At 35.5% G+C, this 10,187-nt stretch overlaps 1 pseudogene; it reads left to right on the top strand.

Annotated features, from left to right (window-relative positions):
• The first annotated feature begins 1,440 nt into the window (after window positions 1-1,440).
• On the top strand, window positions 1,441-1,553 carry LOC122241630 (annotated as a pseudogene).
• Window positions 1,554-10,187: the final 8,634 nt, after the last annotated feature.

Raw genomic sequence — 10,187 nt, 5'->3', positions numbered from 1 at the left:
CAAACTATAGAATAAGTTAGATCCAGATTTGAGTTGTTAGATTTTGCATCTTTTGAATGAAAAAATATTACCCATTTTTATTTATTTTTTGTTTTATTGTTATTTTTAAAAATAATTTATTGTTGTTAGCCAACATACATTGTATACAATGTAGTCTTGGTTCAGAAGTAGATTCCCATGATTCATCACTTACATACAGTATCCCAACAAGTGCCCTCCTCAATGCCCATCTCCCATTTCCCTGCAGCCCTACCCCCGTCCCATCCCCATCAACTCTCAGTTTGTTCTGTGTATTTAAGAGTCTCTTATGGCTTGCCTCCTTCTCTGTTTGTAACTTATTTTTCCTTATTTTCCCCTGTGGTCTTCTGTTAAGTTTCTCTAATTCCATATATGTGAAAACATATGATATCTGCCTTTTTCTGACTGACTTATTTCACTTAGCTTAATACCCTGTGGTTCCATCCACGTTGTTGCCAATGGCAAGATTTTATTCATTTTCATCATCAATAGTATTCCATTGTATATGTGTATATATACATACATATATACAATGTATATATATGTATATATACATACCACATCTTCTTTATCCATTCATCAGTTGATGGACATTTGGGCTCTTCCCGTAATTTGGCTATTGTTGATGTGCCACTATAAACATTGGGGTACATGTGTCCCTATGAATCAGCACTCCGTATCTTTTGGATAAATTCCTAGTAGTGCTATTGCTGGGTCATAGAGTAAGTCTATTTTTTTAAATTTTCTGAGTAAGCTCCACACTGTTTTACATAGTGGCTGCACCAGTTTGCATTCCTCCCAACAGTGCAAGAAGGTTCCCCTTTCTCCACATCCTCACAACATCTGTTGTTTCCTGAGTTGTTGAATTTAGCCACTGTGACTGGTGTGAGGTGTATCTTAATGTGGTTTTGATTTGTATTTCCCTGATGATGAGCAATGTTGAGCATCTTTTCACGTGTCTGTTGCCTATCTGGGTGTCTTCTTTGGAAAAGTGTCTATTCATGTCTTCTGCCCATTTCTTCACTGGGTTATTTGTTTTTGGGGTGTTGAGTTTGGTAAGTTCTTTATAGATTTTTGATACTAACTTTTTATTCAATATATCATTTGCAAATATCTTCTCCCATTATGTTGGTTGCTTCTTAGTTTTGTTGATTGTTTCCTTTGCTGTGCTCAATTTTTTTCTTGATCAAGTCCCAGGAGTTCATTTTTGCTTTTATTTCCCTTGCCTTTGGAGACATGCCAAGAAGTTGCTGTGGCCAATGTCAAAGAAGTTGTTGCCTGTTTTCTCCTCTAGGATTTTGATGGTTTCCTGTCACATGTTTAGGTCTTTCATCCATTTTGAAGTTATTTTTGTGTTTGGTGTAAGAAAGTGGTCCAGTTTCATTATTCTGCATGATTCTGCATTTTAAAATATTAGCTACCGTGCTCGCTTCGGCAGCACATATACTAAAATTGGAACGATACAGAGAAGATTAGCATGGCCCCTGCGCAAGGATGACACGTAAAATATTAGCTACCTAGGGTAAGCTATTTTACTTCTTTAGAACTCTTTGACTTGCAAGTTTGGATATCATAGTAACTCATATGTATTGAACTAGTTTGTTGACAGTATCTTCCACAGTTAAGGGTACATTGTAAGCATTCAAAGAATAAAGTTATGTTGTAGAAATGACTTAAGAGTTGGGGTAATGATTTTGGAAGTCAGTATTTATTAAGATAAAAGTTAAAGTTTAATCCATAAAGGGATATAGTACCAATGCTATTTTTTTCATGGCATAACTTTTGCTGTTTAATTTGGACAAGCTGAAATTAACACAATTTCAACTGCAACCCTTATGTTTTAGGTTGTGGAGGAAGGGAGTTCAACATTAACTTTAACTGGAAATTAACTGTTAAATCTGAACAAGCCAAATGAAATTAAATATGAAATCTCGAAGTATTTCTGCCTCTTGAAACTGAAATTGCATGCATTTTCTATTCTAAAAAGTTAAGTATTTCACTGGTAATGTCTTTATTTTGTATTTGTTACAGACAATTTCATCATCCAGAAGACTACTGGTAAGTTCAACCAATTTCCTACTGATTTAGTCAAATATGGATTCAGGTATTGGTCTATTATTATCTTTTTATCTATTCATTCTATTAGTGGGCATAAAATTATTAGTATTTTTCTTGGTGAATACAAATGCTTGAATTTGGAATTGTTAACATTATGAGACAGTGAAATAAGAAATATTAAATACATATCAGTGGGTTCCAATAAACTTGTCTTAAAAATGCAATAAAAATTCAGCATTAAAAAGGAATATTAAATCTCTTTCACATGAATATTACTGTCATTCTCAAAAATTTCCTTTCACAAGACTATTTTTCCATCAATATGACCAATATTTCCATGTTTATGTTTTGTTTTCCTCACTGATCCTTGTTTTCTATATGAGAAACAATTTTGATATCTATTTTCATTACCTCCTATCAAATTAAGTCCATATCATCCCAATGTGAGATAATGAGATAGGTAAAGAACAAGTTTGTCATCAGTAAAAATGGCTGTCCTGGAGGTCAGATGTGGCCTTAAACGGTAGCAGAGGAGGCCGACTCAGAAGTGTAGGAAAAGGATGTCTAGCTTTTGACAGGTAAGTGTATGGGATTTTCTTCTAAAACTTTGTGATAACAGACCAGTTGAATGTTCATCTACAAATGATTTGAGAAAATTATTAGTATTTTTTTAAGGTGATATCCTTGGTTAGGAGTTTTTATGCCATTCGCAGTTTATTTTGAATGAATGCAGAACAATTTTCCTTTTTTAGTCTTAATTAACTTTTTCTATACAATTGGAAATCGATAAAATGTGAGGAATCAATTTGGAGTTGGGTGTTCTGGATCATGAGTAACACCTGAGTACCTGGAATCTAGGACAAGAAGTTTGGTAGTACAGATACAGCATCAGCATGCTAGCACATTCCCAGAAGGAAGGGAAGCCAGGAGGCAGGTGGGAGCAGGCCAGAAGACGTGCAAGGGCAAAAGATCAACGTATAGCACAAGGTTTGGCACATGGTAGGTACCTAATAAATGTTTACTAAATGAATAACCATGAAAGCTTGCTGACAGGTTTGATAGACACAGGTTAAAAAGGAAAAGTGAGGAAAGAAATTCTATGTTTATCTGAAGGTAGATATGGGGATAGGAAAAAAAAAAAAAAGGAAAGATGTTAAGCAGTGGGGAAAACATGGCAAAACCAGATTGGACTCACCTTCTATCAGAGGTCCTTTCAAGGATCCACTTCTCTACTGAAGTAAATACTTAGTTGCCTCTCTTCACTCTTTTGTCGTTACTACTTGTCATCTAGTAAGAAAGCTCTTCTCATTGAGTTTAAAGTTATTGATCTATTCTCACTGAGGCATTACTCATTAAGGACCTCATCCTAAGATGAATAGAGCCAAACAACATTGTTTATGATCTCACTTTATTTCATTATAAGGCATGTAGATAACAAAGATGGAGTAGGAAAAGCTAGATTAGGACATAGTACCCCTACTCATATGGACTTAGCTAAAAATCTCTAAGAAATGCATTTATCTTTTTTATATGTGTTTGCCTTCTACCATTTAGCATTCAGAACAGTGTTTATGAATAACCTCCTGACCTGAATCAATTAGAAAATGTAAGCAGGAAAACTTAGGATATTATACTGTTTCTTATATAATGTCTCAATTTAGGAGCAGATAAGAGATCAGATTTGTCCATATGGTTGATCTACGTTGCTGAAATTCACAGGTTGTCTGCTTTCTCCATGTAAACACATTTGTAAACCTCTTCAGTAGCAGGAACTTTTCTTGAATTAACCAAATTATGACCTCTGAAATTCTCTTAGTAGGATTTTAGGAACTTCCCAATCTTTGATTTTTCCTTTCAAGGTATTACTTTCAAAATCTCCTTTCAGACATTATTTAAGTTAATTCTATAGAATCATAAAAGTAAATAGGGAGTGCCTGGATGGTTCAGTCAGTTAAGCATCCAATTCTTGATCTCAGCTCAGGTCTTGATCTCAGAGTGCTGAGTTCAAGCCCCAAGTTGGGTTCTATGCTGAGTGTGAAGCTTACTACAAAAAGAAAAGAAAAGAAGAGAAAAGAAAAGAAAAGAAAAGAAAAGAAAAGAAAAGAAAAGAAAAGAAAAGAAAAAAAGGAAAGGAAAGGAAAGGAAAAGAAGAAAAGAGAAAGAAAGAGAGAAAGAGAGAAAGAAAGAAAGAAAGGGAGGAAGGAAGGAAGGAAGGGAGGGAGGGAGGGAGGAAAAGGTGAATAGTAGATTATACTAATTAGGCAAAAAGAATAAGAATCCTTAGATAAACTTTCAGATTTTATTTGAAAAGACAAATATGATCCACATGAGCTCACCACCCTTCCTACATTGAGAAAAGGTGATATAGTTTGTTTCTATGCTGTTGTGATGTGAAGGGAGGTTGCAAAGGTTCCAGAAGTCTGATGGAATATCCCCTTAGTCCTCCTAACATGGAAGCAAAGATACTTCAAAGCATGGATCTGTGTCTTCCATTGCTGTATGCACATTTATATTTCCTATCTGGATGAGAGCTCACTATGTTGTAGGAAGTGCTTTAACTTGGACAGTGAGAACCATGCTCTGATCCTGACACAAAATAGCCAAGTTCCTTTAATCAAGTTTTTTGGCTTTCTAAGTATTTACTGTCAGATAAAGATGTTCAAGGAAAGGCCTGTCTCCTCCCCTAAATATCTAATATTCTAATATTTGCTATCATGTGAATAAATTTTTCCTTACATACTGAAACATAGCTAGAGATCCATGATCAATACTTCTTGAGCTAAAGCATTCAAAAATATATGCTGATATAACTGTCCTCACAGGTAATATAATTTGTCCTTAAAAACACGATATAGGTCTCCAGACCATGAAGATATTACATCATGGACATCATCCCAAAATGTATGCTTTAAAAGGATCATTGTTAATGTTCTCAAAAACTTACTCACAGTGTTATATTCCTAAGGAGGTTTGATGATCCTGACACATCTAGTGGTTTATATCTTCAAATATGTTAACGATATGTATACGTATATATAAAATTCATTTGTGATTCCTGGCTGAATAAATCAAGTAATTGTAATCTTTTAGCATTGGGAACATTTTGATCATCTCACACTGTAACAGAGACTGAGGAGTTGAAATTAAGAATCATAAAATGCAGAATAAAATTATAAAGACTTTCTTGTAATACAAAATTCATGGAAACAAAACTCTAATTTCCTGATGGATATATTATATTAATGTAATGGATACCTCAGTGTAGTTAAATTGCATTAAATGGTTATTAATGCTTGAATAAACTTCAAGGAAGTGGGTACTGGTTGAAATGGGATAATATTTTGTTCTGCTAAATTATACGTTAATTGGTATTTCCTCTCTTGTAAAAGGACCTAAAGGGTTTAATAAAATATGTGGTAGAAACATTATTTTTTTTTCTTGAGATATTAAGTCAAGAGTTTAACTGGAAGTGTTTCAAACCTTTCCCAGAAAATTCTTCAGTATTTTTGATGACATGGGTTTTAGGGACTCCCAAAAGTAAATAATTAAAGCTTTTAGTCATCCAAATAATGATAGACTGCGTCATGGGAAAAAATGTTACAAATTGTACAGTTGAGATTTGTTTTCTTACTGCATGTTCCACAGAGGGGAGGGAGGGAGGAGGAGACTGAGAGAGAAAAAGAGAGAGAGAGAGACCGATTCCAGAGGCAAGGGCAAGCCATCTTTGTTATTCTCAAGTTACTTCACAAGCTGTATTTGATAATACAAGGAGCAAGACCTTGCAGTTCATTTTCTTTTTATCAGATTATGAAAAGTACTGGAAACCTCAAGTTTTACCTGAGGGATGTGGTGCTTCTGCTATCATGAGGAAAACAGCTGCAACCAAGTACTTGAATCTGGCCAGGCTGGAGTTGTGTTTTGAGTTTAAATTTTTTGAGTAAACTAGGTGATAAAATTAGGTCCATGCCGCCAGATGCTTATAGACAGAGTACCTAAAGATTGTATAGTTCAGGACTCAGCACAAGTGGAACTGGCACAGGGGGCATGTCAGGAAAATTAAGTTGAGGAACTTAGAAAGCATGCATAGATTTACAGTCCAGAGTTAGTGCACTGACTTCTATTTAAACATTATTTAGAAGTTTCAGTGCTCAGTTCTTGTCTTGTGGGAGGCACATCTCATTTTCTTTAGGGTCAGCAGTCATACAATGTTACTCAAGTGTCATACAAAAAAGGAAACACAGGCCACTCAATCTAAAATAATAGACAATGTGGCCCAGTCACAGGGACTACATCACCAAGATGAAATATTTGTAGCACTGTAAAGGCTAAACCCATGGGGCTGGCAATTCCAAGTAAGTAAGACCAACAGGAAGTGACCCCAACTCCATGGTGACACACTGCTTTTGAATTGAAACACACTTATCAACAGGAAAGTTAAGAAAGGAGAAACCAGGGAAAAGAAGTGAAGAGTCATTAATCAAGGCACCAAAGGGGGAAAATGGTCTGTGCACTTCAGGATAAACAGGAACGTTGTAAGGTCAATGTAAATTCATGGCCATTTAAATCTATCACTGAAAGCTGTGTGTACCCCAAGGCCCTTTAGGGCAACCTATATATATATATATTTTTTTTCTCTATTCTTTTGTTCATCTTGAGGGAATACTGGGACAAAATAAAAGGGTTAAACTTCAACTAAACCAATACAATTGAGATGCACATATATATTCACATAGGGAAGTGAGTAAAATAAGGTGTCTTTCAACTTTTAGTATATTTGTTAGCTACAAGATAACATTCATGGTTCAGGATTTTAGGCTTTGTATTGGATTCTATCTTGTTCAGTTTTCTCTTTCTGACATAATTCTCTTTGGAGGCTGCTGCATTTGTTATTTTTAAAGACACGCTTTATCAAGACATGACAAAATCTTACTTTTCCAGTGATTTAAACCTGGGAGGTACCTAGCTTCTAGTAATTCTGGCTGTTTGTCATCTAGTTTACACAGATGGAAACTATTGTTGTTTCTGTTGTGTGTGGATGGTTCAAACTCAAAATCCTGTATCATTATGTCTTCTCTGGAGAAAACATAAAGAAATTATATTGGTCTCCAAAGACAGTGCACCTAATAACACAGTACATGGGAAAATATCTTCCTTTCTCTTAACACTTTCTAGACCGTGCAGACAAAATAAAAGATCTGATTCCATGCCAAGAGCAAAGTAAACACACTGTTGGTCTGTAAGATTTTAATCCAAAAAATTACGTAAAATATTTTTATCCCCTAAAGTAAAAAACAAAACAAACAACAACAACAACACCCCTCAGTCTTTGCACTGCTTTAAATCACTATGAGATGTGGGGTGCCTGGGTGGCTCAGTTGGTTAAGTTGTCCGACTCTTGGTTTTGGCTCAGGTCATGATCTTATGGTTTGTGGGTTTGAGCCTAGCATCCGGCTCCGCACTGACAGCAGGGAAGCTGCTTGTGATTCTCTCTCTCCCTCTCTCTGCCTCTCCCCTGCTCATGTGTGCACTCTCTCTCAAAAATAAATAAATAAAAATAAATAAATAAATAAATGAATAAATCACTATGAGATGTGATTGCATTATTTCAGTGGAAAGTATTGGTGACAGGGTAGACCTAGTGCTCTATCTCCTTACTAACTCTGTGAGCTTAAATAAATTACCTAACATCTCCATATTTAATTGTTTTTAGAATGCCTCTTTAAAATGGGGCAACACCCATCTCCTAAAGTGGTGGTGAGGCTTTCATAGCATATGTGCATTTGTTTGTTTGTTTTATAACAGTCCTTAGTTTCTATCATAAAGGAGTATATAAAAAAGAGTAATCATAATTTATGGCTAGCCCAATCAAACCAATTTATCATGGCTTTCTAGAGATATCAGGTGATGTCTTATTTCATAAACTGTACTAACAACAGTGCTTTTAAATAATAATAAACTTATTTTTTTTCTTTTTATTATTTTGATTTAATTCATTTATTATTATTTTATTTTTATTATTAATAAAATTTTTTTCTCTAAAACACCTATAAAATTTAGCAAATTCTTCTCTTATTGGACACTTTACTCCCGCCCCCAAAGTCCTATGATTAGAGAAACTTACTGTGTTATCTCAGTGAGAAAGGCATATTATCTCCTTTAGATGACAATCCACCCCCACCATCCCCACCTTGTTTAATTCAGGAAAATGTTCCATATCTTGTGGGACACCTTCCTGCCACAAAGTAGAAGATGTTTTTTTGCTGAGTAATTCTCTTAAAAGAGTGTAATTCTTGGTGTGGAGGGAGTGTAGTTACAGTTGCCAAAGACTTTCAGTCTCTGTTTAGGAGGTTTATAACATTTCTATGTCTCATCCTATTCCTAACCTCGTCCCAAACTGTGGTAGGTCTTAGGGATACATAGTCTAGACAACGGCATTAAACCATGAAAATCTGTTCATCACACATTTTTGTCTGGAGGCTTCACCCCGCCTCCTCCCGACCTCTTGCTTTCCATTATCTGGGGCACTTCGGGGACTGATTGCTACATCTGACTCTTGTAAAGGATACAGCAGCCTGGGAAATATGTAGAAAGGAGATTTTTAGGTGTAAAAAGACATAAACTTAGTCTACAGCTACGATACAGTATGAATAACTGAGAAGTGATGGAAGAACTGAGAAACAGTGAATTCCTTTTGGTATATAGGAAATGGCAACAGGTTAAAAGAAGAAATAAAAGAACAGGAAGATGTCAGTTATCAACTGCATTTCTGGACAAACATAAGAGAGTGGCCATATGATTTAGAAAATGATAAAAATGATAATTCCACTGATGAATTTTATTCAGATACCTAAAATAAAATAAATTTTATTATTTTAATAGTATTCAGATACCTAAAATAAAAGGAAATCCCATGGGTCACTTATAAAAATAGAGATTTTATATTCCCCTTTTGCTGACAAAAGCAAGAGTTAAAGATTGAAAGGTAAGTGAAAGCTTCACGGTGGAATCAATCCCAAGATAAGAACATTTAGAAACCTCTGGGGATAGGGGGAAACCTGAAAGAAACACTTAGGGATGTTCATTTTACTGGTCAGTATAACTGAGGGCCTTGTGTAGGGGAAGACCAGCCTATTGCCAGTGCTTTCTGTGACCTAAAGGGAAGGTGTGTGCTCCAAGTGAAACTGTGCAGACAAAGAATGTGAGAGCATATGGACTTCCAGTGACGGACACTGTCATAACAGCCAGGCTGGTCATTTGTTATTTCCAACTGTTGAGCTCAGGGGCCAGCAATTCATAGCCTTTCCATAGCATTCAAGTTTATTGCTTCTGCTAGAGTCAGAAGGGGCAAAGTAATCTTTCTAATGTATTCTGTGGCTTTTGAGTGAAAATCTAGCTGTGCAGCATAAAATCTAACACAGGATTCAACTTGCTGATGGGCATAGGTTCTCAGGACATGGATTGCTGCCTGACATGGTGGTGGGCCCTGTAACTATCAGATTGGAGTTCAGAGGACCTCCTTATGTTGTATCTGGAAGCACAAGACAGATATTGGGTCAACAAAGAGGTTAATATAAATATGCAGAAGCAATGGAGTGCAGTGGTAACAGATGTCTGACATGCTGTTCTGTCAAGGGAAATTTGTGACTATGAAATGTCAATTATTAGTGGCCTAATAGTGGTAACATTGATGATTTAGATCATATTGTAGATGATGATAATTATGGAAGGCTGTGTGCTCTCCATTGTGTGATTGGCTTTTAACATGATGCTTCTCATTTAAAAAAAATATTATTGAAGCTATTATATTATTACTACATCCTAGGACAAAATGAATGAACTGTTTTCCCAGAATGACAGATGATCACTCAGATGATCATCATCCACTCAGATAAAATCATAGCAGACACCAACTCAGTTAGTACTCCCCAACAGAATATTTTTTTCAACTTTCATTCCCTCAGTTCTCTTTGGCCATCTATCTGCTAGCACTGATCAGATTATTAAAAACATCTAAGCTATTATAGATGAGGAATTAGATTTGATCTCTTCTACTTAGAATTGGCAACTAAAATGTGAATTAACAAGAATGTACTGAGCAACTGTCACATTCA

The sequence above is a fragment of the Panthera tigris genome, chromosome C1 (genome assembly GCF_018350195.1).
Source record: "Panthera tigris isolate Pti1 chromosome C1, P.tigris_Pti1_mat1.1, whole genome shotgun sequence".
NCBI lineage: Eukaryota > Metazoa > Chordata > Mammalia > Carnivora > Felidae > Panthera > Panthera tigris.
The sequence above is the reverse complement of the archived record's forward strand: the minus strand, read 5'-3'. Positions and strand labels throughout refer to the sequence as shown.